This window comes from Alligator mississippiensis, chromosome 3 (genome assembly GCF_030867095.1).
Source record: "Alligator mississippiensis isolate rAllMis1 chromosome 3, rAllMis1, whole genome shotgun sequence".
In the NCBI taxonomy this organism is placed as follows: Eukaryota; Metazoa; Chordata; order Crocodylia; family Alligatoridae; genus Alligator; species Alligator mississippiensis.
In genome coordinates, this window is record NC_081826.1 from 195,526,689 (window position 1) to 195,543,935 (window position 17,247).

General features: G+C 45.6%; 1 protein-coding gene across 3 annotated transcripts in view; it reads right to left on the reverse strand.

Annotated features, from left to right (window-relative positions):
* The window catches only part of CEMIP2 (cell migration inducing hyaluronidase 2), a 96,638-nt gene extending 79,869 nt beyond the window's left edge, over nucleotides 1–16,769 (reverse strand). Inside the window, exon 1 of one of the 3 annotated variants that reach the window (XM_014608762.3) lies at nucleotides 16,671–16,769. The gene's annotated coding sequence lies outside the window, so the exon portion shown is untranslated. Of the gene's footprint in view, nucleotides 1–2,486; nucleotides 2,597–2,701; nucleotides 2,785–16,670 lie in introns of those variants that run through there. The other 2 variants (XM_019478139.1, XM_014608761.3) reach the window with 2 other exon arrangements.
* Nucleotides 16,770–17,247: the final 478 nt, after the last annotated feature.

Consider the following 17,247-nt stretch of genomic DNA (forward strand, 5'->3'; position numbering starts at 1 on the left):
CCATATGGTGTAACAGTTACAATTTATTTAAATGCATACCTCTTAATACCAAGCATGGTGCTTAGTCACCTGGGTAACTGGATACCCCTGACAGACAATCAAAGGGCTATCTTGCGAAGTGTTTGTCACTCTCAACAGCCTGTCAAGCCCTTTCATGAAGGGTGTAGAATCCCAGGGTAATTGCTTATATTATTAATCTGTCAATTATTTTACCAGTATCATCCTCCTCATTTGCTCCTCCAATTCTAACCTGCCTACCTTGTAATCAGAGGAGCCAAAAATCCCTTAAAAAAATATAAAGTGTCTGGTTAGCCACTATCAATACCAGAAACTACAGTTTATTGGACATAAGCTGAAAATAAACAGCACTTATTTTTGCCAATTATTCATTTTGTATTGAGTTGATGATAATCAAATACTTCAAGCTGCATTGTAATGAACAAAGAAAATGCAGGTGAAATAACATGCATCAGAAATAACCTACAAAATAAATGATTAATGTATTGTTTTCAGGTTTATAGTTGTGATGGCACATACATAATGTGCTAGATGCCATTCAAGTGCATGTCTTCAGTACTGAGGGGAAAAAAAGGGGCATGCTCCTTACACAGCCTCAGTGTAAAATTTACTTCGTTCCTAGCTATCTCCATGGTGGCCTTGAAACTGACAGGACTTACTTGAGTTAGGTTTCAATTGGACAAGTCCTAGCCAGTTTCACCAATTAATCACTTTGAATACAGCCAGGTTACAAAGTACACAACTACTAGGCAGATGGGCAATTCACCTAACTTAGGTGCAGACTGATATTTGTCACAACGTTAGCAATAGGTAACATATTGGAACTAGCACTGTACTAGACAGTTATGTAAATGGGCATGCCTCCAAGTGTAAGTACATGTTTCTACAATGGTCCATCAAAAGCTGGCTGCTCCCATGGTGCAGGCTCCCTTGTTTGCTTCTACTACTATCTATCATTTAAAAAAAAAAAAAAAAAAGCAGCTGAACTACAGCAAGTACAATATTTCCATGTAAGCATCTGTTGTAATTAAAATAAAAAGGTATTTTTTTTCCATCCTGTTCATGCTCACATCAGAAAAGAAAGCAAAACATGCAAAACAAAAAGAAAAGGAGATGTCTGGTTAGAGAAATGTCTATTTAAAAAAAGTACACATTATCAAAAGGAGTTTGAAAACCCCATCTAAAATACAGGTAAGAGTAGTTGAATTGGAGTAATACAATAGACCTATGGCACCTGCCATTACCCATCTGCTATAAGAACAGAGGCCCTGCCAAAGTTTTTTTCATGTGAAAACTGACATCAAAGACTAAGGAATGGAATATGTCTATTTGAATAAAAAGCATTTAAAAGTCATTACAGGCCTACTTCAAAAGCGGACAGAATGAAAACCTCAGACAGCTGCTCTGTCCTTAACTCACCACGTCTACCATCAGTATCAACTGGAGCACGTGCTGAAAAGTCAGCTCTAACCATGTGCTGGGGATGTGTAACTAGAGCCCATCAAAAAAAGAAGTTTGCCAGCAGCACAAGCAGATCACGCTCCGATCAGAGGCTGCATCCACAAGTGGGACATAAGGAAAGCTGTGGCTGAGCAGCGTTCTAGACCCCAGGCTATACCCCCTTACCTCCAAACTGAAGACAGCTCCTCCCTTCTGCAATCCCCTCTTTCCCCACGGAAAAGCCTCCTTTACAAAAGGCGTGGGACCCTCCCCCACTCTGCAGCCACCACTTTAAACGACTGGCCATAAATTATCTGAAGGCTGATTACAAAGAGGATGGAGCTGGACTGAAGTGGCAGAGGACAGAGCAAGGAGCAACCATCTCAAGATGCAGCAAGGGAAGCCTGGGTTAGATATCAGAAAAAAAACCTCTCAGCAGGAGGGAAATAATGCACTGCAACAAGTTACCCACACTCTCCATCCTTCGAGATTTTTGAAGCCCCGGCTAGACAAAGCCTTGGCTGAGAAGCTGGAGACAGCCCGGCTTTGAGCAGAGGGTCAGCCGAGATGACCTCCTGAGGTCCCCGCTGACCCTCATTGTCCACGGCTCTATCTATGTATGAACTGGTCCCCCCGCCGCTTAGAAAAAGGAGCGGCGTCAAAGGGGAGGGGGACGGAGGAGATTTAAAAGAAGCCGAATGAGGGTGGCTGAAAAGTCTTCTCAACTTCGCTGAAACCGCAAGCTTTCCCTTCAGACTAGAACTGGGGGCGAGGGAGGCACTGATTTCGGGTTTTCCACAGAAGCCTGAACCAAACAAACGGAAAGAGAAGGGAATTAAAGCAAGTTTTCCCTCCCAACTTAAGAAGGGGGGGGAGGGAGGGGCTAGTCCTGGGTGAGTTACAAAGCCGCAAAGCGGAGGAGGGAGCCCAGACGAGCTGTAGAGCCAAGCAGGGGAGTGCGCTGTCAGCGCGGCCGGGCGGGGGGGCCGGACTGGGCGGGCAGGGGAACCGGGTGGGGGTGCGCTCACCTGGGCCCCGCCGCGCTGGGTCAGGGCGGCTGCGGCATCCTGGTAGTGATCCCCGCCCGGCTGCTGCCTGCACGCGAGTGGCAGCGGCCCGGCCCGGCCCCGCGCACACACGCGCACTCTCACACACCCCCTCCCCGCGGTGACGCGGCCCGGCCCGGCCCCGCCCCCTCCAGCCGGGCGCGCGGGGGCGGGGCGGGGCTGCGGCCCCTAGCTACCTGTGGGCGGCTGCTCCCGGCCCCGCTCCGCAGCGCTTGCCACTGCCCTGCTGCCAACCTGGCCCGGCTTCCCCCCGCCGCGCCCCGCCCCGCCCCGCCCCGCTCGGGCGGCCTCGCCAGACGGAACAATAGGGGCAGGCGGCCATCTCGCTGAGGGGGGCAGGGCGGGGGCGGTGACAGCTGCCCACCCGCAGGGACCCTGGCACTGAAAGCATCCTGGCTCCGCCTCTCCCGGAGGAGGCCTTTCCCCGTTGGGACGTGTCTGTGTCTGGGGCGCTAGGCACCTTTGGAGACCCAGTCCAGAGAGAACGAGGAGGGCCCCCCTGCCTCCCCTACCAGGCGCCTCTGCCTCCAGGTTTGCCTTTTAGTCTCCAGGAATTAGATATACATCTCCAGGAGACTGCTGAGAGCTACCCGGGAGATAAAGAATAGGACGCTGATTGAAAGACATGAAATGCCGAATCCGATTTATACTCCGAATCCGATTTTAGCAGTACTCCCATGGGTTTTTAAAATGTAATAGTAATGTGCATTTGCCTTCCTGGCATAACGTCTGTGCGCCATAATTCACGTCATTGCATCATGCGGTGAAACCTCCCAGAAGAGACTGAAACAGCATTGGCATCCCCAGAGAGATGGCACGCTTTCTGAACTCGAGGCTGGGCCATGTTATTTGTCACAGGTGAAAACAGGAGTTGCTTTTTTTCCCCTTCTCCCAACCATGCGTGCAACATTGCAGGTGGCGTGTGTGTGGCGCCTGCGCTGACTTCGGTGTCGCTTCTCTTCCGAAGGACCCTGAGTGAAGCATAAGACTCAGAAAACGAGGGTGGGAACGGACCTCGGGAGGTCAGGTACTCCAGCCCCCTGATCAAAGCAGGACTGTCTGCAACTACATCATCCCAGCCAAAGCTTTGACTACCTCTGTAAAAGGTCTGGAGATGGAGGTCTACAGATGGAGTCCCAACAACCTCTCCGGGTAGCCTGTTCCAGTGCTTTACTGCCCTCCTTGTGAGGCAGGATCATCCCCATCCAAACTGTCCTATACAAATCCATATCGAAACTACTGACAACTCTGACACAACCCAAGACATTACACCCTAGCCTGCCAGAGGTAAAGCAAGGAAACGACCACCACAGCCAACATCCTATTTCTAAAATAAGTTAATGTACACTCAAGAGATTCCATGTGAAGGGCCATGCCCCTGTTACAGAGGAAGGCAAAAGCCCCCCACAATTTGCACCAATTTGACCATGGGGTAAAATTCCTTCCTGATCCCAAATATGGTGAAATACGGTGTGAAGAAAGTATCCTGTTGAAGGAGTGAGGTTCTAGACTGACCTCATAGGGGTAGCGGGGACAAAATATATAACTACAGGATAACTGCAATGACTGGGACTGACTTCTCTGCAGTTATAAAACATGAATTCAGTTGGTAATCTCCTGAAACATCTGAAAATACAGTACAGCATTTTGAAGTACTTTGTTGACAAGTGCACTGTGCAGTGGCCTAAAATCAGTTTACTTTAATATGTATCAGAGTGGAGATATAGATGACCAGGGTCACTTTCTGATGAACACTGCAGTGGGATACTGCGGGGTTGATGGAACTGCAGTTGTCCGGCCTTTTGCTGTAACTGGTGGAACTTGATCTGTTCATGGAAAGGCTTATGTGAAAAAACAGGGGACTGGGTTCGATGATTCGGGAGTAGGCCACACTGAAAAGTAAAATTTCCAGTTCATGAGAAATGCAGTCTTGAAAAAATTGTTTTTTAGTCTGAATCAGACCCAAACCAAAAAATTTCAATTTACAACATATCAGACACACTGACATGTCATTTTACTGAGAAGCTTCAAGTGACTACTACCGTGTGCTCTGGGTTGACTCTGTAGCTCCCAGGCTACCTGAGCCTGAGGACACCCCAGCTTCCACAATCACTGGGGCAGACATGTCAGTAAGCTGTCCCAAGACGAGATACCCTACAATTTCAAACCTCCTGGTCCCAGATTAGATTCACCAGCAGACATCCTTGTGGTCAGGGACCCTTGAGGTTCCTGGGTCCCCAATACTAGAGCAGACCTATCAGAAATTTAGGACAGGCTCTGTTGGAAGCCTGCCTGCCTTGGAGTCAGGAAGAAGTTTGCCAAATCTGCAGTATTTTGAAGTAAACATTTCAAGCAAAGTGAACTAGCATTTTCCAATAAAATTTTGGTGGTTTTTTAAAGAAAATGTGCAGTGAGATCTACCCAAAAATCTTTCATATGTTTCTAGGCAGCTTGAATTCTAGCTATCTTTTTTGTTTACCAGGAGCCACACCCTGACTGTAATGTTGTACAGCATACAGAGACATCTAGTGGCTGAATCATGTACTGCAAGTAAACATTATTTAAGGTCTTGGCACCTGTCTTCACTGCCATTTGAGATCCAATGTTACTGCACTCAAGCTGTAAAATGTTGGGGCAGGCCCACTGAATTGTAAGACAGTGTTAGCAATGTTCAAATAGAGCTCAATCCCAGGTTCAATCCCTAGAACCTGGTGGCTAGGTTGATTATTCAGTATAGCTTAACTCTAACTAGAGATTTTTGTGTTAGTGACAGTCAGGTTATAGGAAGTTCTCCAGTTATATGCTGAGATAAACTATGATGAAAATAGACACTTGACAATATAATTGAGACAGAATCTTTCCCTTCTATTTTTTACCTCTAGTTTATTATATTGGTCTGATTTTCCTAATTACTTTGGACCCAAATTTAAAAGAGGTCAGGAACACAATTATATCTACAAAATATGCACATAAACCTGCATAATTAAAACAAATGCACATACAAAGTGGGTATTTGTACTTGTAAGCAGCTTATTATGCCTCAGTTGAATAGGGAAGTAGCTGCAAGGTGTGCAAGGTAATTTCTGTTTGTGTTATGTGTCACAACCCAAAGTTGTGATTTTTTGTTTGTGTGTGCGCTTCGGCACTGCTAAATTATTTCCCGCCATTTTTGTCGCTTTCTTTGCACGGTAGAACTCTCTGCTGCTAGAGAGAGCTCTGGTGCAACGGGGGATTTCCCGCCAAAATTACAGCTTCTTTGCAGTGTGCATTCCTTTTGCATCGTAGTGATGCTCGCCGCAAAGAAGTTCCCGCCATTTGTATTAGAGTCCACGCCATGTTATTGGCCGACTCCTAATTTAGGCACATGTGGCGGCTAGCGATTGGCTTGCTAGCCGTACACAAGGCTTGGGTAGTTTCCGCCCAAGCTGGAGGAGGGAGGAGAGAGAGAGATTCTGTGTGAAGATCTCCAAGTGCTGTGGACCCTCGCGGATCCGGCGCGCCTCCCCTAAGCAGGCAGAGAGAGGCAATAGAGCTGAGCCTACGGAGCTTTCGCTTCTCGCCTCTCCCCGTCACCAAGCACAATCCTAGACGTATCCCTTTCCTATAATTTCGGACCCCGCAGAGCCTAGCAAACTCCGGGGAAAACTTATCGGACCCGCGGAGCCTGAATAGCTCCGGGGAAACTTTTCGAATTCAACTTAACCGGACCCGCGGAGCCTAGCAAACTCCGTGGGAGCAATCGATTTGTCAGAGTCCTCCAACGAGGGTTCAAGCGGGAGCTGTGCCTGGAAACTTATCCAGCCTACACCGATACCATCTTTGGGTGTAAGTAAACAATCTTTTCAATCAACCGTTACGCCTCCGTGACTAATTCTAACTCGCGTGCGCTAAACCATCCTGCGGTTTTCCCACCCCACGTGTCCGGGCTGATGGCCACAGCCCGCGTGCACCGGAGACGGGTCCGGTACGACCCCGGTTCGCCCCTGGCTTGCCCATGGCAGCCAGAATGGGATCAGAATCACCGCCGCGCATGGTGACGAGGGCGGGCTCGGGGCCTGGCCCGCACATGGCGACGAGGATGGGATTGAGATTGGGAGAAAATTCGCACATGGGATCAAGATCGGGAGAGAGCACGCACGTAACAACTCAGACGGAATTAAGAGAGAGCACGCTCGAGTTAGAGTTAGTTAGGAATTGCCCTTGGCGCAATAACCAACGCCAAGTGAAAAATTTTGAAGAACTAGAGATCCATATCGCTTACCACCAGGCGGGCGGAACGGGTGAAAGATTTGTAAGCGGCTGTTTGTCGCTAAAGGGAGAAGAGGGAATCTCCAAAGACAGAGCCCCGAAAGAAAGGGAAGTGTATTTGCTCCCTGCGGCGTTCGGGTGTATAATGAGAGATGAGCGGGTCCTGTTTAGGCCCCTCGATACTGTGTCCCTCGCCGAACCCAACCCGGCGGGCGAAACGAACCCGACTTTCACCCGGGAGTGTGCCTGATGCCTACGATATGCTCGGGAGAGTGAAGAACTGGAGCCCATCGGCCCATTCTCTCCGGGAATAGTAATGACTAGATTACGGGGTTGTGAGCTTCCATCCAAGCTCCGTAAAGATCTGGAGACGGAGGAGCACCCCGCGGATGAAAGAATAGCCTTGCGGTACGACAAGGGGGGAGAAGGTAGTGCAACTATTCGTGCTATAATGAATCTAAAGCAGAGAAACTTAAGTTTGAAAGCCCAGCTGCAGATGGTGATCCGACCGGTCAAAGAAGCGGCTGAGAAAAAAGAGCCTGAAACGCCCGTTCAAGATGGCACCAAGCAAGAGGGAGACCGCGTGGAAGAACCGGAAAAGAAGGGTGGAGCTTCTAACGAACCCGTGAGAGTTCGGTCAGCGACTCCGCCCATCGACGCAGTGTCATCGCTGGCAACCCCGCCTAGCAACGCAGTGGCGTCCCGGCCGACTACGCCTTCCTGCCGACGAAGGAGAGAGTCAAGCGGAGGAGAGCATCCGCCCCTCCTGCCTGAAGCAGCAACAGCAGCAGTAACCCCCGCGGCAGCAGTTCAGACTTTAACAACATCGACTCCTGAAAAAACAGCTTGCCCTGCAATCATGGTTGGCAACGGATGGGCGAGATGTCGCCACCAATCGCATTCGTGCTTGGACAGATCTACAACAATGGTATAAAGAATCTGAAATGGAATGAAGCTATAATTTCATGGCTAGATCTTATGACCACGGAATTTAAACATGATTAGTGAGTAATTTTCTTTGTGAACTGCCGAGACTGCGTATCCTGATGGAGCCAAGATTGTCTTATGATCGGGACTGTCAACACGCGACCAGGATCCAAGGCACCAGACGACGTGGATCCGATCTTCCACCACTGCCACCGAGAACCCTAGAGGAGTAATACATGTTTGGATTTCTCTTACAGCGTTCCGGACTTAACAAGCGGCAGCTTCGAATTTTGGGGGACGCAGGCCAATGGCAGTTAGCTTATCAGTTAGGTTTCCGCTATTTAGAAGAACCAGATGATGAATCTTCGACAATTTCGTCTAATTAAGCCATAGGAATCGTTTAAGATTGTTTAAGTTTATTGAATCAGATCATTAATCTGTTTTGAGAGTTTTCTGTTTACAGATCCGGGATTCAGAGCGTATGACAAGGGGAAGCCCTAAGAGGGATGACACCACCGGAAGAAGTGAGGGCCTGATGTATGACTTCGTCACGACGCCCACTGAAGCCCTGATCGTGTAGTGTTTGTCATGAATCAGATTATGTGTTTGTGTTGGTTATTATTTCTTGATTGTTATGTAACTTGATCCCAGGACAGCGAATTTTATGTTCGTGTGTTTGTTTGATGGCTTGTTCACTCGTTGGACGATCACAACAGATTTTAGATTGCTCAGAAGAGTGTGGCATAATTTAGCTATGCTCTCAGCAAGGGGGGATGTCACAACCCAAAGTTGTGATTTTTTGTTTGTGTGTGTGCTTTGGCACTGCTAAATTATTTCCCGCCATTTTTGTCGCTTTCTTTGCACGGTAGAGCTCTCTGCTGCTAGAGAGAGCTCTGGTGCAACGGGGGATTTCCTGCCAAAATTACAGCTTCTTTGCAGTGTGCATTCCTTTTGCATCGTAGTGATGCTCGCCGCAAAGAAGTTCCCGCCATTTGTATTAGAGTCCACGCCATGTTATTGGCCGACTCCTAATTTAGGCACACGTGGTGGCTAGCGATTGGCTTGCTAGCCGTACACAAGGCTTGGGTAGTTTCTGCCCAAGCTGGAGGAGGGAGGAGAGAGAGAGATTCTGTGTGAAGATCTCCAAGCGCTGTGGACCCTCGCGGATCCGGCGCACCTCCCCTAAGCAGGCAGAGAGAGGCAATAGAGCCGAGCCTACGGAGCTTTCGCTTCTCGCCTCTCCCCGTCGCTGAGCGCAATCCTAGACGTATCCCTTTCCTATAATTTCGGACCCCGCGGAGCCTAGCAAACTCCGGGGAAAACTTATTGGACCCGCGGAGCCTGAATAGCTCCGGGGAAACTTTTCGAATTCAACTTAACCGGACCCGCGGAGCCTAGCAAACTCCGTGGGAGCAATCGATTTGTCAGAGTCCTCCAACGAGGGTTCAAGTGGGAGCTGTGCCTGGAAACTTATCCAGCCTACACCGATACCATCTTTGGGTGTAAGTAAACAATCTTTTCAATCAACCGTTACGCCTCCGTGACTAATTCTAACTTGCGTGCACAAAACCATCCCACGGTTTCTCCCACCCCGCGTGTCCGGGCTGATGGCCACAGCCCGCGTGCACCAGAGACGGGTCCGGTACGACCCCGGTTCGCCCCCGGCTTGCCCATGGCGACCAGAATGGGATCAGAATCACCGCCGCGCATGGTGACGAGGGCGGGCTCGGGGCCCGGCCCGCACATTATGCAATGTTGTATCTTAGATTTATCAGTGTTGTGGGAACCAAAATGTGAAAACAAGGATGACAGTGTGTCCATTGACTGTTGACAAAGTGTCCATTGAAAACATAAACATGCCATTAGATATGTAATTTGCAAATGTAATATAATAGTTTTCCATACAATTTATGTTTGGGACATGCAGAAGTTCACTTGGAAATCTATTTGCATGTACCAGTTGCCTTATTTGCTTAGGTAGTGAAAACAGTTCTATGAATATACTTGGCACATAACATTTACCTTTGTTTTGAACATATAAAAGACCTTTGAGAATCAGACCCTTCACATTACAAAACTTTCTGTATTCTGAATTTTCTGTGGTCTCCCCTAAACAATCTGAAATGTTCCCTCTGAGTTCCCACTGCAAAATTAAAGTGCATGAGTCACATGTCCTACAGAATGGATTTTATTATCTATATATATTTTAACATTATTTCTTTTCTATTAACAGAAAATAAAATTTTGGAAACATTTAAACTAGAAAAAATAAAGAGTGTCCAATTTCTCAGTTTCACATGCAAATTAATTAAAAGTAACTTGACTATTCCTTTAAAAGTTTGTTAAAATTGGCAGTGGAGAATCACTTTTGGTAGGTGTGCATGTGCCTGACTTTTTCAAACTATGGAGAATTTCAAATAGTCAGATCTTGCCAAAAAGAAGTGCCATAAAATTTGAGAGAGAAGTTGGTAAGAACATACTTGAAGGAGGACATTTGCTCGTTTTGAACAACTCAGACAATGACAACAATAATAAAAGAGTGACAAAAAAAATCTTTAAATTCTCCCAACTAGATGAAATTCAGCTGAACTGAAAGTACAATAGCAAATGGATCAAATCATCTTAAAAGTTACTTATTAAAATTACAGCTCATTCTCTTTCAGATATCGTGTGCGCCTTTGTAATTCAGGAATCAGGTAGCAGTTGAAGAAACACACACAGAAATACATGCCTTTCCCTATTTAGAACTTTCTGGCCCTGCACTCAATATGTTTGTGGTTGTAGCAACTCTAAATGGTATATGCGTTTTAAAACTGCATTATTATGCAATATATATTAATTCTATTTCTGGTTTTATATGAGCAGAGAGAGATGGTTTGACATGTTAGGTTGAAGTCAGGTAGAAGGCAGGGCAGATATGTACCTTAAAGATGACCTAAATTCTTATACAGTAAAGGGATTAGTCCATCTGTCTGTCTGTCCATAACGCTCTTGGAGCATTCTTATTGGTTAGTGAAACAACCAATCAGAATACAGAGTGCCGCCATGACAGCAGGAACAGAGGGATGGAGCGGCTGGCCTCGACCCCCTGCTCCATCCCTGCCATCATGGTGGTGCTCTGGGCCGAGGGAGAGGGGGGTGAGGCCAGCAGCGCAGAGTGCTGGCAGAGGGGGACAGCAGGGCAAGCTTCCCTCCCCCCTACTCTAGGGGGGCAGTGGCGACATGGGGTGGTGGATGGCGGCACTCTTTCCCTGCCTGCCCCATCATTCTTGACAGGCAGTTTGCTAGTAGAGCATAAGCTTTTGCAAATCATAGATCTCAAAATAGATCTCACCTATAACTCACTTCTTCATCCTTAAGGTATTTTTCAAATTTACAGGGAAATTAAAAAAAAAGAAAAATCTAAAGGTAAAACCCAAGACCTACATTGAAAAGGAAGGATTGTCAAGAGCTAAGAACTGAATCTAGAAGTGCTCCATGCATGTTTTACAAAGCTGTAATTTAGAGCACTTTTTATAACAATGTAAAGTTGCAACACTCTTAAACATGACAGAAGTGCAGTGCTCCGTAGAAGACCTCTGAGCCTCCCTGCACTTTCCAAGCTAGGAGGCAGGGGGCAAACTGCAGCCTCCTGAGTTGGGTTGCCAACTCTAACTGAAGCTATTCTGGGAGATTTTTTTCCCCAACATGACGTAATATAATATACTCTTAAAATCTCCTGGATTGCTTTTAATAGTGACGGGGAGATCAATGCTGATTCTGGTAGACTCCTAGCCAATCTGGGAGGGTTGGCAACCCTACCCCTGAGGCTGAAGGAGAATGAGGACAGCAGCAGACCAGTGGAGAAGGCAGAGGTGGGATGAGAAGCTGTTACTCAGCCTCTCATCCTACCCTCACTCGCACTTCTCCTCCCCTCCCACACCAGCACTGAGAGCAGGCACCACTTCTGCCACAAGCCAGGCAGCAGCTCTCACTCCACAGTCCACACTCCACAGTCCAGCTCCAAGCATCTGATCCCCAACCATGCAGAGTCTCAGGGGCTGGAGGGCAGAGGCAGGGCATGCATGCATATATATGTGGGTGTGCATGCATATGTGGGTGTGCATGCATGTATGCATGTGCTTGCACGGGGTGGGGGGGAGTGTATCTGTGCACCTGTGCATTTGTCTGGAAGGGGGCTGGCACCTGGGGGTGACATCAAGGCACAGCTGCATTGCCTAGGCCCTGCTGGAGACCTCCTCCCCTCTCTTTCCCCTTCCCTGCCCAGGTCCCATAAGCAAGCAAGGCAAAAAAGGGAACTGTGAACTGGGCAATGCAGCCATAAAGGACAGGTGGGGGGAGGGAGGAGTACTCTCGACACCCCTTAGTGATTGCATGGCCATACAGCCCTGGGGCCTCCCATCAGAGAAGCAGCTCTGGGCAGGGTCTGGGGAACCCTGGTGGCTTTTCCTGCTGCAGCCCTTTCCCTGCTCCTGTAACCCCAGGGGGTCTCGGTGCTGGAATTTCCCCAGCCAAGGGTGGGAGCAGTGAAAGAAAGGGTGGGAGCAGTGGCACAGAAAGGGAAAGTGGGGTTGGGAGAAGCAGAGTAGGGGAGTTGTGGGGGAACAGGTGCCATTCCAGCCTCAGATCCCCCAAGGCAGTGCCCAGGCAGTGTGCCAGGCTCTCAGCCCTGGCTGCTCTGGGGCTCTGCGGTCTGTGGGTATTTGATGAGCTCCCCCCACAACACATGCCAAGTCCCCATGCTTCTCTAACTCATCCAGGACTGAAGAGACCCTTTCCAAACCATGCTGGAAGGGAGTAGGTCCCCAGCCAGGCAAGATGGCATGGAGCAGGCACCAACACTCTCCTCCCTCCTGGGCTGCACAGAGCAGAACCAACCCCCTTCTCCTCAGCCCAGAGCCTGCCCCATCTGCAAGTCCTGCTGGGCACCCACTGGCCTTCTGGGGTGGCAGGAGCTCCACAAGGCCTGGATACCCCCAGCACAGAGCCAGCTCCTTCAGCTACTGAGGGGGCCATGCTCCCAGGAGCCAGGATGCACCCTCCCCTCTCCTCTCCACCCCAGTCCCATCTGGCTCGATCACTGCTGTCTCAGTTGGCTGGCAGGAGCAGGGTGGGTGGACGGCTTTTTCAGGCTTGGCTTGTGCTCTCAGGTGGTGCCAGGGAGCACTAACCAAGCTTGCAAAGCCCATGGAATACTGGTGGAATTGCCAGAAATTTGACCAGCATACAGAAGTTATTTAAAGCACTGTAGGTTGCTAGAGTGCTGTAAAATGCAGCACTTCAAAATGAATTTCTCATTTATCAAGAGTTAATTTAAAGCACTGTACTCATGTTTTAAAGTCTGTAAAAGCTGTGCACACCTGGTAAGTCATGGCAGTAAAGCACTTTAAATGGCAAAAAAAGCAACTTCTGTCCACACCTTCTATCTCTCGAGTCCTAGCCCCAACAATCTGGATTCAATTCTTAGCTCTTCTACAGCTTGCTGCATGACATAAGGTAAGTTATTTAGGCTGGTATTTATAAAGTATTTTGAAGTCAATGGGAGCTTTACTATAGATGTCTAGTAGTGGAGTTAAAGCAACATTAAGTGCTTCTGAAAAATCCAACCCCAAATCTCAGTTCCTCATCTGCAAAACAGGGAACACAATACTTCCATTTTCCTATCTTCTGCTTGTGGGATCTTTTTTTCATAAATACTGCTTGGTGTCTGTAATATACTGTATACAGTATAATGGAGCCCAATCTTGATAGCCCCTTTGGGTGCTATTGAATACAAATAAATAAATAAATAAAATAATAATATTTATGAAGCTTTTAGGCAAGCCTGGGTCTTTGATCAATAGTGCGAGTGAGTAATTGACTTATTCTTTCCACAGATGTGGGGCTATTAGCAGAGAATTTCTGTACCTGCCATGGAATCACTCCTCTAATTTCGACCCTCTCCCAGCACAGAGCTCATGTAGTCAGGGTGAGTGTGCAGTCCAAGTTTTGTTTTTATGAACAAACAACACCCTACATCTTCATAGCATGCCTTTGGTCCCCAATATATATCCATCACAAGGTCATGTATGACTTGTGAGTTAAAAAATGTCTCCAACTAGTTATTTAATTGCAGTGGAGATCACTGACTGAACAATTCACTCTGCCTAGCAAAGTAAGCTTTTTGGAAGATATGTCTAAGCATTGACCAAGTGTCTATACAAAGGCCTTCTTAGCTGTTAATGTGGGCTACTAAAACAGACTGTTTTCCTGACTTTGAAACATGAGACTTTACAAACTTAATATTCTCTTGACCATTAAAGTATGTTTAACTTGTGATTACAACAGCTGTGAATAGGCATATGAAACCAGAGTAAATGTATACTAGTTGATGGTAGTCTAAGGGCCTTGTTGTGCATTACACCTTCATCCGCACAAATGTTGATCAGCATTAGTGCTGGCTTGGAGTTTGGAGCAGTTACCCCCATAGTCTAGAAACCTTCTCTGACTGTCCCCCACATGCACAGCTGTGACTTGCCATTATAGGCCTGGTGAGCAGGGACAGGACTAGGAGCTCCAGCTGTGAGTTGCCACTAGAGGGCTCTGTGAGCCAGGACAGGCTTCCATCCCTGCTTTAAGAGTGGGGGTGTGAGAGATCCTGAGATACTGGAGGGGTTCAACTTGGGCAGCACATCAGTGAGGAGTGGCCATACCTTAAGGGAATAGGAGCTGGGAAGCGCAGATCAGAGATAATCCTGCCTTGGAGTGGTGTAACTTTGAGCCGCAAAACAAATGCTTAAAACCACTGTAAAATGTTAATGTGCAGACAGTCCAGAGCTCCAGGAGCCACCCAAAATTACCATGTAGCAAGGCCTTAACCTCCACCTCAATACGGTTATTTAGTTTGGTGTCTTGGCCGTTTATTCACATTCACAAAATATTTTTTGGCTCAAATTCTTCAACCAAAACTAGTAATTTCTGACCATTTTATCCCCAATAAGAGACTTTATACATAATTTTTCTGTCACAGGGAAGAAATTAACATATTTTAAATTGCTTGCCCAATGGTTGTTTAATAATCTATGATGAAACTCCATAATTCATCTCCTCTGCAACTATGAAATCAGCATCTACAGTAAAGTATACCCAAACTTTGAGAACCCAGATAAAAACAGTCAAACTGTTGATTCTGTTAAGAGAGACTTTGGTAAAGCTGCAGGGTGGGGGGTGGGGGGGGGTGTTACAAAGTCAGCTTTTGAAAGAATAGAAGAGGTACATGTGCAAGGGACTGGGAGAATTGGGGAGGTGTGAGAGAGCCAAAAGGAGAGATAGAAAGCACTGAGGTGGAATAGGGCAATGAGAAACAGAAGAGAGAAGCAGAAGGCCATGGAAGGTATAGGGAACTGAGATTTTAACTTTACAACCCACTACCATAGAGCAGTCTCACATCAGGCAGAAAATATGGAAAATGCATAGTGTGCCATTGTTTAAAGTTGTTTGAGTGAAAATAATAAAACTGCAGCATTTAGCTTTTTGTCCATGCCAGAATCCCAATCCATTCACACACGAACAAAGATGGATACTCTTGTCCGATCAAGCTTATGTTCCATTTGAATGTACTATACATAATGTACAACCTATTCACAACCCCTATTCAAGCACATTTTGTTGTGCAGGCTAGAGGTAGGTGAAGACACAAAAAGTATCAATTAATACTTTAATAAATGTTAGATTTACTTTGTCTGTGTTTACTCATTTATGTTTGCCAACTTTACTAGAAGAAATATTAGCTGGAACGGCAAACTTGAAGTAACTGTATAAAGATTAGAAAATATTCATGGTAAGTGAAATTTGATTATATGCCTATGATGACTGATTCCAAGAATCTTACTTGTTGATCAGGATGATGTGAATACAAAAAGACCCTGCAAAAAAGAGGGACCTTGAAGTATTTGTAAAGATGTTTTCATAAATAGTAGAGTCGAGAAAATTATAAGCTGCCTGTAGACATTTCACAAACCAGTAAATCTAAATTTGTCAAATATATTCTTTGCTAAAATGATTTTGCCTGGCTTTAATTAAAAACTATCTGGAATCTGTGGAGCATTTGTGATTCATTTTATGGACTTAATATGATTACTTAAAATATGTCTTCCAGTTGAAAATCTGCACTATAATATGTTTGTGTTTTAAAACTTTCATTTTTGGATTTGATCTTAATAGAGGCTGATTTTGCCATATGTATCACGGAGCATAAAATGCATCTAGAGTTGAGTGTAAGCTACAAATTTCTGATCTGTATCCATATACATTACACACACACACAAATGTTCAGATCCATTACCACATTTTATCCTTTCCATCTGGAATATGTGGGGAAAGACAGACTTTCACACACACAAGAATACATTATTGTTTCCGATTTTTTTGTGTTAAAACAACTGTTTTTAAAGTCCTAGCAATAAATATGATAAGTGTTACAATATGAATATGTTTAAAGAAGAAAGTGTTTTAAAAGTATATTCAATATAAACATTAATAAACAACTATGGAAAAAAGCAGAAAAAAACTTTTTCTTTTTTTTTACTGTTGGAAAATAAAACAGCTGTCATAAGTGCTGAAAGTCTGGATTTTGCTGCTAACGCACCTACTCTGAGTACCGTTGACAAATTTGTAAGTAAACTGCAAATACTTTCAGATACCACTACAGTCCAAAGGAAATTGCATTAATAGGGAATTAAATCTAACTTTAAAAACAAAATGCACCCCAAATCAATAAAGGTCAGAGAACTATAATAGGAGATGCCTTACACAAATCATGAATTACCGTTTGCCATTAGATTCTGAGATTCTAGTTTACAGCTACTTTCATGTTACCTGTTCAATGTAAGTGCATCTCTGCTGTTCTGCATGAGTGTTTCTGAAATAATAAACTGGAACATACTTAAATGATTAGAAGTCATATTTTAGAACAGACCTTTTATCACTTACCTTGTTTGGTTTGACTGGAACAGTATACAACGCAATTATAAAAATGCATAAAACTGAGTGGATTTTCTTCCAGTTATTCTTCAGTTCTCTGTCAGTGTAGATAGCCAACAAATGACAAACTGACCCTTTTTCCTTTCAGGGAAGAACAACTATAAAGGCTAATCACTGCTACAGGAAGAGCATTATCTGTTACATTCCTGTTCAGGATATCATCCTGACTCCTTGTTTTTTGACCTACAAAAACAGGAATTAAAGTCTCTTATGAAAGAGAGTTGTAAACCAGATGTTACACATTAAATTACTTTATAATTTTGAATTGTATAAGTTTCAAGAACAATTTGCCAAAATATTCACATGCTTCTGTCTAACATCAGTATTTAGGCACCTTGACAGAGGTGGTCTGGATTTTCAGAAATGCTAACTACTCACAACTTGAAATGCCTTTCAATTAAAGGTAAGGTGTTGAGCATCTCTGAAAATTATGCCACTCATTGCAATGCCTCTAAATGATTTTTTAGGTGGATAACATTAGGTACCCAGTTTTGAATATTTAGATCATTGAATATATACTTTGATT